This window comes from Haliaeetus albicilla, chromosome 16 (assembly GCF_947461875.1).
Source record: "Haliaeetus albicilla chromosome 16, bHalAlb1.1, whole genome shotgun sequence".
In the NCBI taxonomy this organism is placed as follows: Eukaryota; Metazoa; Chordata; class Aves; order Accipitriformes; family Accipitridae; genus Haliaeetus; species Haliaeetus albicilla.
The window spans coordinates 29,483,450-29,506,550 of NC_091498.1; the positions used below are offsets into that span (position 1 = coordinate 29,483,450).

At 40.5% G+C, this 23,101-nt stretch overlaps 2 long non-coding RNA genes across 2 annotated transcripts in view; one reads left to right on the forward strand and one right to left on the reverse strand.

Moving 5' to 3' along the window:
• LOC138689339 (uncharacterized) overlaps positions 1–515 on the forward strand; it is a 34,077-nt gene extending 33,562 nt beyond the window's left edge. Inside the window, exon 8 of the long non-coding RNA XR_011328223.1 lies at positions 1–515. This is a non-coding gene — a long non-coding RNA (uncharacterized lncRNA).
• The window catches only part of LOC138689337 (uncharacterized), a 27,910-nt gene continuing 5,256 nt past the window's right edge, over positions 448–23,101 (reverse strand). The window contains exons 3-7 of the long non-coding RNA XR_011328216.1: positions 18,099–18,143; positions 14,334–14,737; positions 11,175–11,422; positions 5,169–9,084; positions 448–3,328 (exon numbers count right to left, since the gene is read on the reverse strand). This is a non-coding gene — a long non-coding RNA (uncharacterized lncRNA). The remainder of the gene's footprint in view (positions 3,329–5,168; positions 9,085–11,174; positions 11,423–14,333; positions 14,738–18,098; positions 18,144–23,101) is intronic.

The following is a 23,101-nucleotide window of genomic DNA, read 5'->3' on the forward strand; positions in this document are numbered from 1 at the left end:
ATTGAATGAGTACATTGTTCTGTACAAAAAGAAATGTTCCACTCCTACAAAATCGATGGAGTTAGCAACAGACTTCAGTGAACCCATCATTTTACACCACCATTTTGAGCAACTGAGCTGTTAGGCGATACCAGTAGCTTTGGAGAACAGCATCTTTTTAACTGCTGTATCAGCTGTGGTTGCAACTGTGGACCGTGAACAACCATCCAGCCTGGACCGTGAGTATCTATCGTTACTTAAACATTACACATCTTATAGTTTTAACAGTGTGTTAGTCAACACATTTCTAATATTTCCCAGCCCAATCAAGTCCTAACTGTAAAAATACGTTGCCAATAAGGAAATGGACTGCTGAAACCACTAGGACCTTAGACATGAAATTTGTTGTATATATTTTACATGTGCAAGAAAACCTGTCTAGGAACAATGAATACGAAAAGTCAAAGAGAAGTCAGAAGATTGTTTTATTACACTTACTGTGCCATATAATAATACAATAAAGAAACATAAACTAGGCTTTGGGTTCTGTTTACTTATAGGTAAGTTCTCATGAAAATACGGGAACACTAGGAATTAATTATCTTATCAACTATATGAACACGTCATGGCAATCCTGGAAGAAACCTTTGTAATGTTCAGTTATACATGCTGCTCATTTTTCTGTTTGTTAATGGTAAACGATTAGTCAACCCATGCCAGTGGTAACTATAATGTAACGAGGGAGATGAACCAGGGACAAATTCACCCCATGAAGTGGTCTGCTAAATTTACACTTTGTAAAATGTAAATGTTTCTTATAGAAGGAATTTACATGACTCTGGAACATGGTCCAATTTTTCACTGATGTGGTAGGGAATGCAGACATTGTTGGCCTGATTTTACAGAAATCTTTGAAAATGGGCCATAAAATAGCTGAGGAAACCCAAGAGGCACCCACACGTTTGGAAGCAGATTACAAGACAGCTCTGTTGCTCAGCCACAATCAGCTCCCTGCTTTCAAAAGAAACGGTATCAATTTCACTTTTTTTTGCTTTCCAAATGGGAATGTGTCAGAGCTGAAATAAATAAATAAGTAGGACCCATGTCCAGGGAGCCTTGACGTCTTTCCCATCACAGAGGCTGTGAGGCCCCTGTGCTTCCTCCCCTGGCCGTGACATGCCCGGTGAATATTTCCACCACCCACACTTTATTCATTCTTAACTCTCCTCACCCACTCATCATTACAGCTGTGCAAAGCATCCATTACAAACCCTGAAGCCATCTGAAACCTACCTTTATAACTTTGTTATGTGCTTCACACACAGCTGGGATTGGTTGGACTTTTGGTAAATGGGCTTTTGAGACGATCGACCCCCAGTTTCATGCAAATTTGGGCCCAGGTTAAGGTGGATGATTTATGGGTTGCATATTTTGAAAATCGCTGAGAGAGTTTCATATCACTGCATCACGCTTCACCGCGTAGATCTCTGTCATATTCATGGAAATCAAAAAAGATATGTATATAGTGCTCTGCAAAAGGGAATAATAATAGCAGTCAGATCCCAAATGTGCTCTGTGCCGTTGCAAACAGTTCCTGGCCTGAAGGACTTGGGGGAAAAAAAAAAAAGAAAAAAGAGCTCTTTTTAACTCTTTAACACTTCATTGCTTCAAAGTGTAACTAACTCATAAATTTTTTATTACATTCCTTCGTTTAGCACATATGCATGCCACTAGCATTTCAATTAGACAGGAACTCGTGCAAGGAGCTGCCGTAATGATGCTTTCAGACAGGAAGTAGAGGGAAACCCAGACTACAAAATTCAGATCCAAAGCTAGATTTTTCTATAGTCAAAATGACAGATTTATTTGGTTGGTGATAAAAATTTGAATTTGCAAAATTTGGGTTTGGATCCTCACTGAGATTTTGGCCAGCACAGTTAGCAAAACTAAGCAGTGTATTGTTAAATGGGGTCTAGATTACACCAGCCCTACTGAGTGACATCTTGCTCAGTCAGTTTTCAGAACTGTGAGGCAATTTTCTCTAAAAACACTGACCGAAATTACAGATAAACAAGTTTTTTAAAAAGAGTGATTCAAAGGACAGGATTCAATATAATAGCCTCTGTTGCTTCCTAGTCACACAGTATCGAAGAAACTAATCTCACATTTTAATTTTTAAAGGAAGCCCAGACTGTTTAAGAGAGCAGTACCAAACACGTCACTTAAGATGTTAACTCGTAACAAAAGAACTTCCTTGGTTTCAGTTTGTAGCATGACAACTTCTTATCTGCAAAACAATCTTTTCCTTTTTTATCATGAATGAGTCCATGCAGAAGACTGTAAACACCTCACCAGATCCCGATTGTGGAACACCATTTCCTGCTGATACCAAAATATTAATGTAAGTGAAAGCCAGAAGGACGGGTTTTAGTGTGCGGTGAATGTTGCTTTGTCATCAGGTGACTTCTGTTATTTTTTTGAAATCCTGTAATGCACCCGTTTATTAAAATGGCTTTAAGACAAGTGGGAAAAAGGCTTGAAAAGTTTGTATAAATCCAAAAAATGGCTTGAGGTGGAGTTGTCTTGGACTTAAGGTCATATTAAGAAAAGTATCGAGGCATGAGTTTTAGCTGAGCAAAGGTAGGTAGACACAGTGTAAGCAACGGTATCTGAACTAGTCACCATGGCTGAGGCATTGTTGGGTCTCAATTCACATTCTAAATGCCTAAGATAGATAAGATGAATCACAGCCTGCAGGTGTCTGTTTCTTCCCATCAGCTACGAGGGGAACTTGAGTGATGAGCTGATGGGTAGCCAAATGTCTGTCTACCTCCATGTCAGGTGAGGTGAGCTCCATTCCCGGTGTCTGCTGAGTGCCCTCTGCAATGCGAAATTTGGTGGAGGCTTCCGAAGGGAGTCGGGACAAACGCTCGTTGCTGTAGAGGTCAGTGCTTTATCCTGTTCTGCTAAAAGCAGAATTCTTCCCTCGGTGAAGGATCATTAAATAAAAATAGCATGTAAAGGATCGGCATGGAAACATTAACAATAAATGACAAGACTATCAGAGGTACTCTGTGAAGAAATGACTCACAAAAATAAAGCAGAAGCAGCCTAGGACTGCAACATCGGAACCCCAAAGTGTATTTGTAACGGTCTTTAATCACCACCTTCACCATGTCCATTTGTTACTCGTACTTGTCGAAACATTACATTTGCCTTTTGCTTAGGGCTTGATTTTCTGAAGTGCTGACCATCCTCATCTCACATCACCATCAACACATTGTAGGCTTATACCCAAGGAGAGATAAAATATGGCACATAATGTTTCATATCGCATATGTGTGGATGGCTGTGAATCAAAGAAACAATTGCTTTTAAATAAATGATGTGAGACTAGAAAAGTGATAACATAATGTATGATTTGAGAGCAAAAACCTAGCCCCTTTGAATTCATTTCAATAACAGTAAAGAGTGGTGCCACTAACAGTACTGTTCTGAGTCGTCAATTTGCATTTCCACTGTATAATCTTTATTATTTGGGTTGGTGTCTCTGTCATTTCAAGTCATGCTGAGCTGTAACTTAGCGTGAAAAAAAAAAACCCTAAATTGCTGAAATGATGGGATTTCTCTCTGCATCATAAAAAAATAAAATAGAATTTACATTTTATGAACTGTTTGCCAAACCTCACATCATAAACACTTTCCTTTTAAATGGATGGATAACAAAAAGGAAGACAAAGGAGATAGATAAAAAAGTTCAATATTTAAAAGACTTGCTCAACCTAGACAGTCCTTCCTTTCCACAAGTTTTTTTGTTAAAAAACAAGAAATACATTCTGAGTATCATTTAACAATAATCTGAACAAAAAAATGCAGGCAATTAGTAATGCATGCTCAAGTAAATTTATCTGTTCCAAAAAGAGGTGTCATAAAAAATGTTAGAACTGAAATTTACTACCACTGAAGTCAGCAATAGCATTTCCATTGCCTCCAGCTGGAGGAGGACTTGGTTCCTAGGAAGTTCACTTCAAAGATGATTATCTTTATATCAGCAAGTCCAGGAGCGAGGGCTCCATGGCCTTCTACATGAATGCTAAGGGGAATAAAGTGCTATAAATCCCTGTTTCAGCAATGATAAGGACTCTGGCCCCAGCTGAAATATATAGAAGTAAAGTACAGTTATATGACTTTAAAAATCCTACCAAAATCTCTGAGTAACCACATCTGCAGTCCTACCACAGGTAAATCTCCCAAGGCTCTTGTTACAACTGTGGCTTAAATAAGCAGTCCAGGGCCTGTCTCAGTGTTTGTTATCAGGTTGTTCAAATATTTTACTTATGTTTATTAAATAAAGAAGGTCTCAGGCTCTTTGTTTTGTCTGTATACAGCATTTACCTAATTCACCGTTCATAATCTACAAGTAGAGACTGAATTATCTGGGAATTTTCAAATAATTTTGTTCAGACTGCGGCTTGTGATTAATGTAAAAACAGACTGTAAGGACTTCCTTAAGTTGGCACTGTTTTGGCATAATAAATAACCAGTCTTTCAAAATTCGCTAATGGTTAAAGGTAGTGGCAAGGTAATTTGGTCATGCATTTCAAGAGTAGAGGCAAGCCAATTTCTTCTTGAATCTTCTTCCTCTCTAGCATGTTTTATTCACAATTTTTTGTTACTTGGGATGACTACAATTGTGTACAGTTTTGAATGGGACTGAATATATGGTTGCCCACTTTTGAACCGCTACTGAATCACGTATCCTGACTCACGTAATGGGAGAAGGATCCCTTGTCTGCGTTCCCAAGGTCTTTCCAGCAAACCTTGGCGCTGAAATCCCTCTCGCCAGGCTCCTCCCAAAGCTGTGCACCACGGCTCCCGCAGACTGCCCACCTCTCCTCCCAGTCTGCTTCTGAGCTCTGCCTCTGCTGCTCAGTCTGCTGTCTCTTTTCCATAGGCATCCTTGCCCAAAACAAACTCAACAAGGCTCCCCACCCAGATCTTTCAAATTCCTGGGCAACCTTATGGTTGCCTTTGTTTTGGGCAGAAACATGTGCTGAACTGTCTCCTATAGCTCAGAAGACAAGGGCGGTGGTTAAACCTACCATTTTCGACAAGGCTTAACCCAACCTATAACAAAACCCTCAGCAGAGAAGTAACCACTTCACAACCCCATGTGTGTGCGTGTGCACCTGCGGTACGTGGAAAGGAATTTGCAGAAGAAATGACCATCTCTCCCTGAATTTCCAGCTGGACAGGAGCCACAATCAGGACCGGGAGCCACAGTCAGGACCAGGACTCAGGCAGTTCAGTTCACTTGAGAGCTGCACGTAGGAAAAACGTTTAATTCTTAGCATTTTGTTTCTGTTGGGAGTAGAGCCCCTATGGTTCCTATTTCAGACATCAGGGGACTAGACAGATGCACAGGCAGCCCCAGCTTTTTTTGTTCTGAGCTGCCTTGATCTGAGCACCAGTTTGGGAGCCAGGGAGGCCACACTCAGTGTGAAGGGTGGGCACTCAACAGGTCTTCTGGGCTGGAACCAGTCTCCACCAGCCCAGCCCAGAGGGTGCAGAAAAGCCTCGTGGGGTCTGCCCTTGTCCAAGCACACAAGCCAACCTGTGTTAGCAAGCCTCTGCCTTCCTGAGCCCGCGGGATTCAGACTGGTGGTGGTGGTGGGGGTGTCTCTCTACCAATGCTGTGCCACAAAAATCTCAGTAACGCATAAAACACTGCTTGTTGAGCTTGTGCGTGTCATGTCTGTCAATCCAAAATAATGCTAATGTTGATGGTTTTAATAAGACACCATTTTATTCCCTGAGAAGGCTCATCCATAGGATGTTCAGTTGTCGCTTGCTGGCAGGAGGAGTTCTCCGAAGCAGCATAGTGGCCATTGGCAATGAAAGGGAATGGGCAGGAGGCGTTCCATAACTTGGCATCTTCTTACAGACAGAGTTTATGTTAAGGTGGGTTATCACACATAACCAACCTTAATCCCTTTTAAATGAAGGTTCTGTTTATAGCATATCAAGGTTGGGATTGTAAATCCCAGAACAAATCACCAGGTATAATTAAAAGGAATAATGCCAATTATATTTTCCAGTCATGTTGAGTACTTGAAACGTGGTCTCTGTACTCCTTGGACTTCTCACAGATAAGTACAGATGGTATCTTTGTGAGCTAATAGTAACCTATTTATTATAGTTCCTTCGTTTTTACCACTACCTTGAAATACATACCAGTATGAAACATTGTGTATGGCATAACAAACTAGTTAATTCTTTCAGTTTTTCAGTGGTATGTTCAACAGAGCCTTAGAAGTATTTCCAAAGAAATTTCCAACCTTTATTTACCCTTTGTAGACAAATTCACTTTGCTTTTTTCATGTTCTTTTTGTGGTCAATTTCTAGCAGTCATCGCCAGTTCACCGATGAGAATTTCACAGGAATAGAGGGGTTTCTCTACATGTTACAGAATATTTCAAAACCCAAAATGTCTTTAAACTTTATCACATAACTCTGCAACACAAAACTGACTCTGAGAGATAAAGTACTTCCATCAAGTAAAGACAACAAAACAAAATGTGGTACAAAAGTAGCACATGACCTAATCTTCCTCTTAAAGAGGTAATGTCTTCAAATTAAATTGAATACTTGAATTAAACTTATAAATTTTTTTAATAACTAAGTTAAATAAAAAATCCAAAAGTTTAATGACAAGAAAAAAAGAAAAAAAGTTGTGGTTTTAGTATGGTTAACTGGAATATATGTATTCTATCAGTATAGCTAATTATTGTAGTTAGTATAGCCAGTGGTGCTTAACTAGCAGAAGTTCTGCATAGTTAAAGCACTGGCTTTGTGACAGAACATGCATAAAGCACAGCAAATAGTAATACTATGTACAGAAATGTTTAATTCTTTTAATTGCAGAGGTTTATCAAGTCCAGTATATAACCTTGGGCTAGAAAAATTATAAACTTTGCAGGTAGAGAACATTTTCCTGACAGGATCCCAAGTCATACTGATAAACTGGGATACTTTTTTTTTTTTCCTATTTTCTACTGAAGGTGTAGGGGGAAAAATAATAGAGAGTTGGTTTTTTCCTCATTATTTGGTGGTCCTTCCTCAAAACTTTCCAAACCAAAGCCATTTCTCACATCTGGTTGGAACACAGATCTTTAAGACATTCAAGTAATTCAAATCAGATGTAAAAATCTAAGCTACACTATATGAAATTCAAGAAAATATAGTTACAGGGTTAGAAAAGTCTGCAATATGGCACCTCTTTTAATCAATAACAGCCTCAGTTTCAGTTTGTCTGTAAATACAAGACTATAATTAAGAATCATCTACTGCATTAATTATTTCAATACCCAGTGTAGCAAGTTACCAGATTAGTGACACTTTCCATCTATAATATTATTAACAATTTCTTATCCCTGTACTCTAGATGAAGTCCACAGCAATATGGTCTGTATTAGATTATAGTTCCAATGGAAAATATTGAAGATCACTAATATCAATAAGTACTTCCTTATCTCAGCCATTTGTAACCGCTTGTATTGACTTTCATTACATTCCAGCAGTTCTGCTTATACCCAAACAGTAGTCATTAATTTTCATTAACTAAGTCACAACTATACATAATTTAAATTATTTCCAATAAATGCTCAATTAATGCCTGTTATCTGCATTTAATTTCCATTGATTCCAAAAAGCTACTGTTGAGCTTAATTGCTGCCATAAGAAAAAGAGTTTACCATAGGCGTCATTGGGTCTCCATTAATACCAAAGGACAGCTACAGGGACTGATTTCTCTCTTGCTGTCAAGCAGTAGGGAGCAGTGCTACACTGAGATTGCAATGCAAATCAATGGCTAAAAATGCAAACAGCTGCAGCTGGAGTTGACCAGAGAACACTATTTACCTCAACAACGAATGCATGCACTTCTAGGACACCATTTCAGTTGGCCAGAAAGTATTTTAGAGGAGCATATGAAAATAAAAGTGAGCTAGAACAGACTGTTGAAAGTAACACCGTATTCTGGGTTGTTCCACTCGAGTTAAAAAATGTCATCTCATAAAGACCAAGAGAAAAATCAGTGCAACTTGCTTAATTCTTTTCTTTTCCCTATTATAATTTTGTCCATACAAATACTCTGGCTGACCAAGAAAAAACACCCAAACCCTTATCTGGAGGACTGTTTGAGGTATTTTTGGATACTATGGTTCTTAGCAACACTTGAAAGTCATTGAGATTAGATCACCATTTTAACATATTTTTAGGTATTTTACATACAAGTCATTTACATTTAGACTCTCAGAAACCGCCAATTCATGAAAACAAAACATCCGCATAAGAGTGATGATCTTGACTAATGTTCCTTTAGAAGAGAAAAACAAAAGATCAGCTTGCTGAAAATTAAATGCTACATTTTCAGAACGACATTTTCAATTTTGCATTGCAAAATTTTTTTCCTATTTTACATTCTATTTCAAGTTGAGATCTACATGAAATATTTTGCTTTTATTCAAACAAATCACTTGATTGACCAACCATTATTTTATTCATAAACATGCTTCGTAATAGCTTTCTGGATTGTTTTATTGCTTTCATTAGGAGTTGAAATAAAACTCAACCATAAGACATTCCCTGAGAATGAAAAATCTGGATCTCACTAGAGAATTTTTTTCATTAGCTTCACTTTCTGAATATGTTGAAAGTCTTATCCAAAAAGGTCCTCCAAGCTAGTCCTGTACAAAAGTTGCCACACATCCCACATTGTAGTATGGCCAAACCTCGTGTCCATTATGAAATGACAGCAGGATATCGCTTTTCCTAGAGTTTTATTACAGCCTGCTGTTCTTTAACAGTTCTGCATTCACACAGCAAATATAATACATGATGATTATCTACATTTGGGGCCGGAGAGGCATAAACTACCGTGGGACCCAAGACTCCCCAAATTTGAAGACCGTCGGGTAGCTATTATTCCATCTGCATTGGCCAGTGCATTTTACAGAAGGTTCAGCTCTGCCCGGGCTTAGAGCACATCACTGCAGCCAAATCTCAAGGTGACAAAGTCTTGGGTAGTAGTTATGACCTTTGCATCTGAAAGAAAAGTGACACCTCTAAGAACCAAACCCAGATGTTGAGGGTTATGGGCTACAGGTTAAGAGAGAGAGCTGAGCCTCTCAGGGAAGCCTGACACGCAAACCTGCATAACAAGGAGCTGATGCACACACCCTGCGGAGGACTGATGCTGTCAAGAGCTGATGTAAAGAACTGAACAAAGGAAACCATTTGCAGTGCACAAAAAGAAGGAATTTTATTGGTCTTAGAGAACTTATCTCCTGAAACCTTATCTATTAACTATTTACACAGACACAGACACCAGTGGTGATAGATATTATCTGCACTTCCTTTTGATTGCTTCCCTTTCATACCAAGGTTACCTCTGCCTGGTCAGGTCTGAGCATCTCCAGCTAGCCCTAACTCAAGATCCAGTCTCAGCAAGGCTCCTGTAAAGCACCCTCCAGCAATTTAGCACACAAGACGGGGGCAGGGTGGTTCCTGGGACATCAGCGTTTACACCTACTCTTTAATCTCCCAGGTATTCCAGAGCACATTTAGTAGGAGGTCTGACAGATGACAGCACCATAAAGGACTCAGTGCTTAGAGAGGATGTTCACCATTTCGCCCTAGGATCTCTCAGACAGAAAGGAAGAGAGGCACTACCTAGCAGTGGCATTTATCCCAAGTACGGGTTGAAAATGTGCCATCAATACTTCATGCAAATCCTATGTAATAATCAGAGAACAGATAAAGCAAGTAAAGCTTAATTTATTTCTAGTTCTCCTAGGGCCTTCTTACTATTTCCTCTTTTGTGTGTGTGTGTGTGTGTGTGTGTGTGTGGAACAGAGGTAGTCAGTAGTCTCACCCCATAGCCATGTTTCAACCCACACTTCTCAATGGAAAACTCTCTTCATATTCTTGAATCCCAGCCTGCTTCTTCTGTAGGAAAGAGTAAGATTCAGAGTCCCACATCCTTCATGTGCAACAGAGATGAGATTTCAGTCTCTTTCTTCTCCCTGACAGTACAACTGACTGACCTTATCCACAAAAGCAGGGGGAAGAGCATATTACAGAGAAGCAGAACAAAATGAAAGCAAAATATGACAGATACTAAAGGAAAGTCAGCTTGATGTCACAGTCGCCACGTGCTCCAGTTAGTGAAACTCATCCCATGCTCTGACATAGCATGAAAGTACTTGTCATAAAATCTACTTCTTTATGCAATGTCCCATGGTTAGAGAACTGCACACTAGTCAGTACACTGCTTGCCAACTGTGGCAGCAGCACAGAGAGCTGTTGCTGTGAAAAGGCAGAATTGTATTCATGTTCAATATTTTTTTGCCTAATTCAAAGAAAAGCAAAGTTCTACCAGGCTGGAAGTAGGTCATGTAAGGAATGAACTGGTAGTCTCTAAAGACAGCTGCACAGCGGTTCACCCACCCTCAGAATAACGCTGGTGAATAGCTACATGTAGACATCCACAGTGAGTGCGAATAGCTGTTCCTGACTCCAAGTTTATGACAATATAACATGCATAGCATCTCCTACTAGTACTTGCATGTCTTGGGCCCATTTTCCCAAATAATTTAACTTTGCAATCACAGACTATGGCCAATGTTTTGTTACACAGCACCAGATAAGGTCATAAATGTTTTTCTCTTAATTCCTGTTTCAGAGTTTCTCAGCTCCTGTGGATATTCAGATTGCCCCTATAAAAAAATTATTTTGCCCTGTGACCTCCAGAGGTTTGAACCTCAATAATTTGACCCTCAGTTATAAAATCTGCAAGTTTTCCAGGCTGTGCAACCTGGCAGCAAAAGAATGAGGATTAGTTAAGTACTGTGACTGGCTCGTGAACAGTTGCTAGTTCTTGCAATGCCACAGCTTACACTGTTTTCTTTTCACACTCAAATTACCCTGGAAGCCCTGCCCAGTGGGGCAGGTGCTCTCAGGAGATAAGCAGCAGTGGGAAAAGTTTGGGAATTTATCCCATTGTACAATAAACTTGACATCTAATCTACTACTTAGGTTTGTAACACACCCAGCAAAGTTAAACTAATCAACCACTGCAGTCTATGCATCCCTCCCACCACTTTTCAGTGGTGTTCTAGACAGCTCCAATTTACTGTAACTAAAGATGCTCCATCTATGTGTTTTTCAGACTTGCACATGCAGACATTCACTCAGCCCTGGACAATAAACTCAGATGACAGTGGCGTGGAGGATTCCTTTCCCAGCTGGATTCCTCCAGCAAGGGAACTCCTGGTGTACAGCTCTTGCAGGGATTTGGTCATACATGTGGTATCTCACCACTGAGCTTTATCAAGCCTCAGGTGCCTTTGAGCATGTGCTTCAAAACTTGTGTACTTTAAAACTGGGAAAAAAAGACCGTATGATGGTTAAGTACCTTTGGAACTAGGTATTAGTTAAGCAAGGGTTTTCAAGATTTAGTTTAAGTTTAAAGAAATAGTACTTGAATTTGGCTTCTGTACCAATTTAGATTCCTAAATCTATTTCCTAACCTAGCCCTTAGTGACTAAGGCATCTGAATGAGTGGCAGAGATTAAAATAACCACCTTTGATAATTCTCTAAATTCCTAAATTAAAAGCACTCCTCTGAGATACATAAATGGTTTGCCTGTTTCACATAGACCAGAAAATCAGGACCAAAGTCCAAGAAAAAAAGTGACATATCAAAACACCAGCTGAAACAGAAGGTTCCAGCTGTTTCAAATGCCACTAAACCACAATGATTATTGCTAACATAAATAAAGCAAAATCTTAATCCAGCTTTATCAAGGAGTTACTAACCATACTGCTCTGTTCTTCAAGTACTTTTATAAGAATGCATTTTCATAAGCAAGGAGAAGGACAGTATGTTAGCGACCACTTTCTCTTGTACTGTAAAAACCCCCAAACACCTCCAAATGCATCTAGCAAACAACTGAACTTGGTCAATTCATATAGAGTAGAAAAAAAGCTGTCAAACCAATGTCTAAATTATGCCCCTGCTAAGTGGCTTGACTTGTGTTGGGTTTTTTATTGGACAATGTCACTTCCTTGTGACCACTACAAATGATAACAGTTGCAAGAGCTTTACCATTGCTAAACCAAAGGAATGGCTGGAATTTTTTGAAAATCTTTACAGCTTCAATACTCAGCTCAGGCTGACATTTTGTACTTTAAAAGCTATCTTTAAGCAACTAAATAGGTGACAAAGCACTCCATGATTCTGGTAACACAAAGAAAAAAAAAATCAAAGCCTGGAAATGAAAACCCATTGCACTTCTGCTACACTCCATGATTCTGGTGAAGGGTTTGGGTTGTTTCATTTGCAGACTCGTGGCTCCCTTCATCCCAGTGACAAAAATGCCAATAGCATTTCTAAATTAAACCCAGCATCTTGTCCCTTCTATTTAGGGCAGCTTTTTCTCTGCCCCACCACATCTCCAAGCACAATGCCAGTTGTCTCATACCATCTGTGTAAACTTCCCTCCACTGTGTCCAAAAGTGCCTTTTTTCCACTGCTGGGATCCTCCACTCAAGGAGAAAATTTTCAAGATGTGTTCAGTGAGTAATTTTTTTGCTAGCCAAGTTAAACTGATCACACACAGTTCCCCTTTCTTTTCTTCTCATTTCTCCACCATTATGTTACTCTCCAAAATGTTCTCTGAGAACCCTAATCCTAGCTCTTTACAATACAATGTGGGTGGGGAGGAAGAGCACTGAAGTTTGATGCTGATTTAAGTGTTACTGCAATTCCTCAGCATTCCAAAAGACTCCTTACTAATGACTAAAGGAAAATATTTTTAGGGACACCAAAGAGAATGCCTGCAGCAGGACATGGCACAGGGAAACCTGAGCTATCTGGAAATGAGTTCACTCTCATCGGAGCAGCAGAGCCACAGAGCAGGACTGTTCAGGTCCAGTAGTGTGCTGCCTGGATAAAGATGTTCTGCTTTTGGGATCAAGTGTAGTATCTCTCCATGGCAGTTAATGAATGGTGTTTTGACTCACAGTAATTTTCACCAGGATTTGTGCTTCTACACCTTTTAGGAGATTTTAATCTCTTGCCTCTAGTTGTTTATCCTGGCATTTCTCTGTAGAGTTTGTATCACTCCAGTAGCTACCAGGAACTCCTTGGAACTGGCATGGGAATAAGTTAACAGGTTGCAAAGATTTGAAAGACTAAAAATTTTTTTTTTGCTGGACCTACAGAGGGATTTAGGATTACATGTTTCTACCTGAGAAGTGAGGGTGACAGAGCACTCACACAGGTTGCCCAGAGGAGTCTCCATCCTTGGAGATACTCACAAGCAGTCTGAACATATCCTGGGCAACCTGCTTTAGGTGACCCTGCTTGAGCAGGGACGTTGGACAAAATGGCCTCCAGAGATCCCTTCCAGCCTCATCCTTCCTGTGAATCTGTGAGAAATACCAAAATTGGACTATTTATTTTAAAAAGGCCAAAGAGATTCATGAGATGGGATAAGAGACATCGACTGGGTTCTCTGGAATGAGGAGATGTGCCACTGGTAGTTCCAGATCTAAAAATCAAGTCCCTGTATGCTCAGGTAGTGATAGATGAGGTATGCAGGTACCAGAGTGACGAGCATGCCAAGACTGGATTGAAGTGAAGCAAAAAGGAGAGGTTCCAGTAGTTCTGTCACCACTTGTCCAATATAAAATTGTTCCTCTGGGCTCCCATGCTAATTCGTCTTTCCCCTAATATCAGCTGCCTGGTGGATTCTCTTTTAAAGTGCACGAAGGGCTGGGTGAACAGTTGGAACACACTATCTCTATCTCCCCTCTGTAAAACACAATCTCTTGTCCTTAGTTAATAAGTGTGTTTCACTGTTTTCCTATTGCAACCAATCTACATGTTTATGTTTGAATGATAAGGTAGCTAATAGAGAAAAATATCTCCTATAATTGTTCTGTAAACTATATTGTTCTTTAATATGAACACAACAATGAAGTTGTGTTCATAAGCTTACTGTTACCAATGTAAATAATTACAGAACCATTAAAAAAATAAATGCATGCAATAACCAAAAGTATAAATCCACCACTACTAAATAGCACTTCATAACTGTGGCTCTGAACTACTACTGCATTACCAACACAGCTGCAATATCCGACTTCATAAAATCCTCCACTCTACAAATTAAATGAATTGGATAATTAAGAAAGCCTATGTTTAGTCCACAAAGTGAAACCACCATCACTATAGCATGAGAATGAACCCACATTTTAAAAAATAGTAACATTTCCATGATCCATACCTCCTTGTTCTCTGTCCATTTGAAGCTGCGTGCATTGAGACTGTAGAAGCTGGGCAGCCGTTTTGCTCTCCGTAACAGCCTCAGATGCTCTGCCAACAACTTCAGGTCTCGATTAGAAAACCTTCAGGGCTGGGACTTTGGCTTCCTACCTATCTGCAAGACACTTCATTGCTCATGATAAATAGAAAATTACAGATTAACAGTAGAAGTCTTGGCAAAATAAAACCAACCCGTGGCACAAAGTCGTGCAGGTCTTGCACTAGGACCCGTCTGGCGAGGCTCGTTACAGAGAGGGGCTAAGATGGCAGCGGCTGTTCACAACGGTTCTTTACTACGGCATCTCCTTCGCCGCAGGGAGAGGAGCGGGCCTTGATGGAGCGGCAGCTATGCTTGTCCCTGCAGGTCTGGCAGAAGGGGAGATAACCAGAATTACAGGCCTGACCCCACAAAGGTCACCTGTACCCCACACCCCTCTCTGCTAGCCCAGAGAAAGGAGGCAAAGAGCAGGAATACAATTAAAATACAGCGTGTGTGATGCAGTTCCTAGTGCATGCCGCTCCTGCTCCCCATTTTTGGTTGCCCGTGTGTGTTCGTACCCCTGGGAGGTTTAAGCAGCACTCACGCATCCCTGTGGCTGGGCACGCTGGGCACGAAATACTCTCCTAGTAGAAAACAGGGGCAAGGGAAGGGGAGAGAGGATGTTCCTTTTACCTTCCACTCTTGCAAGCCTTCCATCGTCTTTCTGGGGTCAGCCTCCCTTCTTTCCTGCCCAGACTGTCCCAGATTTTAGGTCCATGCCAGTCAGCAGTGGTCTGGGTGTCTGAGGATTGCCATTAGCTGCCCTTTCCTCGGAGCAGCATCGTCGCTCCCACCGCTGTAGCTGAAGATTGATCCTTGCTTCTGTGTTTTCCTACTGTGTGCCAAGAGATATCTATCATAACTCCTAAAATATGTTGGCTGTACAGCATTGCCTGATTACCTTCACGTTGCATTAGCTCTATAAATCGGACAAAAGTACACCTATATAGATGATGTAAGAGAATGACCCCTGTATGTTTTATTCTGAACAGCATCTCCAGAACAGCTGCTGATACTTTGCTAGTTGCATTTTACTTGTAACATTTCAGCATTTGCCAACAAGATTTTTTGCACTGTATGCAGATGGCCAGGTGTTATTATCACTCCACCCACATGCTTGAGTCCAGTAACAGTCCTGCTCCTGGCAAAATTCAATGTTTTCTCCTATCTCGACCCATGTTCATCTTTGTATTGTTTTTTAATTAATCTACGGTTAGCTGAAGCTCCTGCCATAAATCAATGATTCCCTTTCAATTCTTGTTAAAGATTTTTCATTTTCCTAAATTTGCAGCGCGTTGCTCAGAAGCCACTAACAGCACACTTTTCTCTCATTATCAAATCAGTGAGGAATGGACTTAATGAAGCAAAAAACATAAACCCGGCACTGAGGACCTTCAGGCTCAAGGACCTCTCTATCCGCTGCAGACACGCTGCAAATGAAAACACGGTCTTTTACCACCATGAAAGCTGCAGGCCAGATCCTCTCTTGGTGTAAAGCACCATAGCTCTGTTTTGGGAAGCAAACAAGATGTCCTGATTTACACCAGCTAAATATTTGGCACTGTACGTTGCCTACTCTCTAACTGAGGGAACAGCTGCCTGTGAAACTGTCCCTCAAAGAGGAATTGCTGGACTTTGACACTTCTGTGACCATGTATTTCTAAATGCAAGTTTTCCATACATTTTTATTTTGGCAAGCAGTATATTGAGGTCTGTACTGAGTTCTTCAGGGGACGCTCGCATTGAAGCTGTCTCTCTGTGCCTCTGTGTGCCACTGTGCTCAGCGTCTCCTAGCACTGTTGTTTAATAAAGTTTTAATCATCATGGGCTTCAATTTACAAGCCATTGGCAGAGCGAAAACAGTCTTAAAAATCCCAAGACTTCCTAATTGTGTTTGGTTTAAAAAGAGAAGATGAACAAATCACACAAAAGAGAGTGATGAACACACCTACTTGTTCTCTTAAGTGGTGTGAGAGGAAAATCACTATTTAGTCAATGAGGGAAAATGCGAGCTGTAACACATTTTAAGATAGTTTATCAGGGTGACCATGTGCACAGCAAGAGCTGTGAACTGCACACACCAGAACTAGGCCCAGTTACAGCACCCTTTATTGCTTAAGCCCATGCTCTGTATGCATGTGCATTACATTAAACTTTTTCCTTCTCCTTTTCTCCAACTACCCTTCTGTGCATTTTGGTCTAAATTTTCAGAAAATTGCATGCACCGTTCCTACAATTATGCATGTAATCAATTAGTTATTTATGTATACAACTACTGTGACCAGGTATGCAAATCTCCAAGCAGCTTTTGCCATTTTTCAATAATTTAGCCCTTTGTCATTTATACGTTCACTTTTGTTCAAAACACTAAGTTCATGGAAATTTAACTCATTTGAAACATATGTGTAGATCCATATGAACTGCCCAAAAGCGTCACAAAGAGAAAGGATAACCTTGTTGTTAAGGCAGGAGAGCGCGAAATCTGGTTTCCATTCAGAGTTCTGCCACACATTTCCTGTGTAACCTTGGGCAAGTCATGAACTGTAACCTATCTCAGCGTAGCTGACCTACATGTAATGCAGACAGAGCCATCCTTACTTCACGAGGTTATTGAGATGCTTCATTTGTTAGTGCACATGAAAAACATTGAAACAAATAAGTGGAAGGTGCTAGAGAAGTATAAGCTATCAGTAATGGTATTATATATAGTCACAGTAACAAACATGACAGATGATCTATACTCAGTCGTAAAACAGCAAGTGAATGAGCAAACATGCCCATTGAGACCTGAGCAGAGAAAATGGCAAACAAATTCAAGCAGGGACATGAATGAGAACCAAACAGTAACGGTGAGCGTGAGCAGGCATGTGAGTAATTAACCTTTATACTGCAATTTTTACTGTCCTACTTGGTCTTGTCCTTTTACAAAGGGCCATGGTGTCAGAAGACATTTGAGAAGAACTGAGCTGGTTAATATGGCACTGATCACCTCGCAGTCTGTCTGATCGGCACGAATTACTCTTCATTAATCAGAATAATCCTGACAGTGATATTCATGCCAGGTATTGGCCAAAAGCTGGTGGAGAACATTGTGTTATTGAAGCAATTAATATAGCTGTGTTCAGTTATAGGAAAACATGCCCTCTTTGTTTCCTTACACACCAGAACAGAACTGTAAAGTCAGTTCTGTTGCTGTGGTTGCTTTCTTCTTTTTGGATAAAACGCAGTTAGACTTGCACATCGCTTCACTAAATGTTTGGGGTATGGCCTTGTGGGAGCCCTGTAAATCATGACGTATTCTGAGAGAATACAGCTCCTTTTAAAAATTACCTAATTTTGTAGCTGACATATATGGCACTCACACTGACATCATTAGGAGTCTAGAGTAGACTGATTGTGGTATCTGGCCCAAATTTATGACTTAATACAGCAAGATGTTCAGTATCCGCGGACCAGCTGGGATAAAATGTTACATCTTGGGCCCCGTGTAGCCAATTTCCATTTTAGTTAACAAAATCTTTCCTTGAGAGAAATAAAGCAAAGCTTTTGAAAATATATTAAAGATTGTATCTCTTTATCTCTGCAAAACAATTTGATGAGTCTTTATTTCATGCGTGATATTCCTTGGGAGGATTTGGAAATCGGAATTAAAAACTAACATGGAATGAACAAAGAAAATTCTGGTACCTTAAGTTTAAGCTCAGCGCTGCTGTGGTCCTTCGAGCCAGCATCCTACATGGAAAAAACACAGTGATTCCCATTACCAGCTTGCAAATGAGAAGGCTGCAAGGGATGGGTGTGATGAGCCACTGCGAGCTGGTGGAGCGCATTGGCCTCCTGAGTCCCCTGGAATTCATCCCTGTTTGATTTGGAGCATATCTTTTGGAAAAAGATATCATCTTGATTTAAAATGTTCCAGTGAGGGGAAATACACTATAAATTTTGGGAAATTACTTCAATGGCTAATTAAACTCAATTAAAAATCTATGAAGATCAGAAGGGAGCTTTGCAGGGGTCCTTATCAGCTACAGAGAAGGAGCCCAGACTTGCTATTTTTATATATGAATTGCACCTGTGTGACATGGTATTTTTCTTAATCACCAAGCACAATACAAAAACACACTGACTGTAAAAATCTGGCCAGCAGAATGATTAGAAGAGTTACTATTCCCTTCCAGGTCTTGTGAAGTGTTTATTAAACCTAGTAGGTATAACCTGGAAAATGGAGATAATGGACATGTGCCGTGGGAGTACTTCTACCACACTTTAGCTGGTCCTCATTACTCTATATCTGAGCTACAGTCAATGGAAAAACACAGGCACTTCTACAACATGATTCATTTGATCGTAGGCATACACCTACCTTACATTTAGATGGATGAATCACATTTGTAGTATGTGTGGCAGTTAAGAAAATTTGGGCTGTGGCCCTAATTCTGAGCAACCAAGAAAAGGCCAGATGAAACAGTTCTACCTGATGGAAAATGATCTGCAAAACAACAGGGTGGAGGGAGTCAGTCTTCACCTCAGATCCATGGCATTCCCCTGCCATCGCCAGTCGCTGCAGTGCTGCAGAGAAATGCCCTAAAGCCGTGTCACCGCTAGTAAGTGCTGACTCCTGAAAGGAGATTTGTCCAGCAAAATTGTTGGAGCCAAGGTCCCAACATCCATGCTTTCAGCGCTTTAGGAATTTTACCCTGGACCTGCAGTAGTCTAGTCCTACTGGCTGCAGGCAAGTTAGGTTCACTCCTGGATCCTGGAGCTGGAAAGGACCTTATAGTTTGGATGAATCTAAAAGGAATCACGTCCATGTGCTCCGCGATGTGAACCAAAGCACATCGAGGGGAACAACAGGGAGATTCACTTCAGAATGCTGACTCCTGTCAAATACAGCTAGTAAGGTCAGAACTACAGCGCTTACTCACTGGCTTTGGACAAAAGTGCCTAGGGAGCTAGTCTACCACCCCGTGCCTGCTAGTGAGGGATCTGCCTGGGTTTCAAACCATGGTTTAGATGCTGCATTCTGCGCAAGCGTTTAATTGCCTGTTTTCACTCTAACCTGAATCCCTGATGAAGCTTACAGATCAGATTGGCTTGGTTGAAACCAGATGTTCAGCAAATCTAGGCACTGCAGTCCTTTCTCCTTTTTTCATACAAATTCTTTGCTTCAGCACAGCAGAAATACCTACCTCCCTCTCTGTTTGGGCTTTTGTAACTCTACAGGCTTTAAAAGCATTTGTCACTTTACAGTTTGATCTTGAGTAGAATTTCTTCCAGCACTAATGGAGATAACTCTGGGAATAAAGTTCCTTAAATGGCTAGTTCCTTAAAGGAGAGGTCCATCTTTCATTTTTTTCTTTAAGTGTTGTGCTCATCTACAAGCTCTATAGAGTTAATAATAATAATGCAGAGTTACACACGTGGAAACTTAAAACAAGAGGTCAGATGAGAAACACAGTTTTCATCAATGTCTGGGGTCATCACTGGAATGCAAAGAGATCATTTCATTTGTAGAAGACTCAGTAATTGTAGAAGGAATATTGTCTAACCCCTTCTTCACTCCCCGAAGAAATTACCTAATAGTTTCCAATTGAGATGGCTTTTCAAAGAATTTGGTTTTGATTCGGTCATCAACTCAGAATAAGGAAAAGTACTTTACTCTTAAATGATAGTTTTCATTAGTTGTCTAATGCCAGCTGAAATTCACACTCTTCCTCAACTACCATATGCTCCTTAAATTTTCTCTCCCTTTGATATACATCTAATAAAATAAATAGGTGAAAATAATAATCTGCTGTACTTCAAACCCAAGATCCAAAAAGTTCCTTAAGAAGCTGGATTTAATTTTCAGACAGGGAAGATGAGGGAGAGGGAACTCCTGGGCTTTGCCTGGGATCACACAGCAAGCCAGCAATTGACCTGGGAATAAAATCCAGGTGCACTGTTTAATTTCCACATGCATCCTCTAACCAATACTACCATTCCAGTTCCTTCTCCTACAGCTATATCTGATTTCTAGCAGTGTTGGGAAAGTGTTATTTTTGTGCAAGGTTCCAAAGCAAAGCAAGTTGTCTTACCTGAACCTATTGAATTTTAAAATGCTGTATTATTTTGCTTTTACAGATGAGAAAATGTTTATTCCACATGTCAGTTCCTATCACAGAAATGACACTCTGATACTGGGTGCTCATGATGTCTGCTGTCAGAAGATGGGGTCACTGAAAAGATGGAAAATGTTGTTTAAAATGGAAAAAACCGTTCAGCTATTTATATGACAAATACAACCGAGGGAGATTTTCTTCCGAGTCCTTTGATGAGGCTTTTTAAATGTTAGTTGTTAACTGAAGAGTGGCCTGTTGGTGTGCACATGCAAAAGTAGTATTCAGAGTACTTGTCTGACCTAAGTAGGAAGGGGTTGTTCCGTTTAAGAAGGGCAAGGCCCAGCTACAAAGAAGTGATAATGGAGATGCCATTGAGGACAGAGATGCATGCAGAAGCCACAGAGATTCCTCCTTTTGTCTCCAGTCCGATCACAAGGACCAGGATTCTTTCACATACAGAAAAAAACAATTGCTGGGCTCTTGAAGGAAATTCAGTGGAGTCCCAGATAGTGTAAAGGAAGAATCTTTTTGTTCATACAGAAGAAAAATATGCTCATGGCAAGTCGTCACATACATCGATAACAAGTTGTTGGGTTTTTTAAACAGAATTAGGTAAAAGCTTTCTCTGCTTCCTCCCACAAAATGCCTCGGGAACTTGCTGCAGATCCCAACTGTCAAGTTGTTGCCTTTTTTGTTCGGTCTAAAATGCATCTATCTTTTTCTCCTTCCCAATTTTTATTTTTATTTTTCATTCACCTCAGGTCTAGCTGCATCACTTTGACCTCTCTGTGAGGCCTGGGTAAATCCTGAAGATGCTGGGCCACAATTCTTAAGAAGGAAACTTCAAGTTCTTTCCGCTTCACTTCCCCTTCACATGTCTGAGGCAGTTAACGTTGCTGCCCCATAGTCTGCGTGGCAGGAGCTGTGTGCTAGCTGTGGCACCTATTGTCTGCATTTTTCCTCTCGTTAGTCTTCTTGACCTTTTATTGTCTTACTCCTGCAGTGTCAGGTCAGACTTAGTGTAGGTCTCCCTTCACTAAGGACCCCTTTCCTTTCGTGGATCACTAAGCAGGACAATTGCTCTATCCATCTTTTCAGGGTCTATTGTCGAGCCCCCCCTGAGCTGAGAAAGGTTTGATTCACTGGGAAACCATTTTGGTCAAAGGGAAACCTGACTATGTGTCCTTTTAGGAACTCTGTCTTAATCACTGACTTTTTTATCTGGGATATGAAGAGGATTCAGGAGATCAAAAGGTTTGGGAGTACATGGGTTTGACCACATTTTTCCTGGAAATAATGGGAAACCTCCACTGAAAAATGAGCTCCGTTACAATGGGCAAACAAGAAGGAAAGCCACATAGTGTTCCCAGAGCATTCTGAATCATCAGACCTTCAATAGCTTCCATAGAGTAGGGAAAAAGTAAACAGAAAATGTAAATGGAATGTAATAATTAATGGACCTAAAGAAACAGACTCATTTGATTTGCGCATAATTGGTGCCTTTAAAAAAAAAGATAAGTCAAAAGAAATCGACAGAGCAGATGGAGAAAGCTGAAGACTGGAAGTTCAGTTTGGCTGAGTACCCAATGGACGTGTGTGTGGTTACTCAGAATTAGTAGCTCGCCTCACCTTTACAAGTGATTATACATTCAACAGCCCCATGTATTTCCCAGGACTGGGAAGTGTTACAGAGATCTTGCTGGAGCACCACAGTGGAACTATGTTGGTTTTGAAGGCCCTGACTTTGTCACTAGGTGTATCTGTTCAGCCACATTCTTGCTAATGCCTTGAAGATTTCTTCCTGCATGGAAACCCTGACCATTATTTACAATTATGAGGCCTTGTATAAGACAACCGTGAAGCTTCGATTGACTGTATTTCCAAAGAAGTTAACCAGCAGCAACAATTCCCATTCAGGCGATTTCTTGAAATAATAGAGATGTAGGCGCCTCTTTAGGTGCACAAATTTCAAAGCGTTTGGTTCAGGGATTTAACAAAAACCAGGAAGAATGAAAATGCCTTCTTTCCTGCAATCTAGTTAGAACCCTTTTACCTACTGGTATGCCAAAAGGCTTTTCAAAACGAACATTTCACTCTTCCTTCAACCAGCCATTACCTCTGTACAGAGTCAGCTCAAGCCTTGTCAAAATGCAAAGATGTATGTTGCTGTGTAAGAATAAAAGAGGAAAGGGACTGGTCTTGGGAAGGGAGGCAAGCAAAGGGAGGAACTTGGACAGAAAGTCTTGGAGAGCTGGACTCATCTTCCTGCTATCAATAAGATGAAAGAAAAAAAAATAAGCAGAAGCCAGTGCCTCAAATTTTCCCTTTGACCTAGCCAAAGTCAAGAGGGAGCCAGGCTGTTTTGCCTTTCTCCAGCAGTCTACTTTTCCTACATATTATCTGTGCCTTCCCTTACTTTCTTTATACTTTTAACATGAATAATTAAGGCTTCTGCTTTGGAAAGCACCCAAATTTAGGCAAAAGTTTGTATTTAAAGTTCAGTACATGCTGAGATCTTTACCTGAGTCAAAGAAAAAGAGTCAACTGGACATAGCGAGCACCTGTGCACTGGTTTTGGGATAAGGAGCT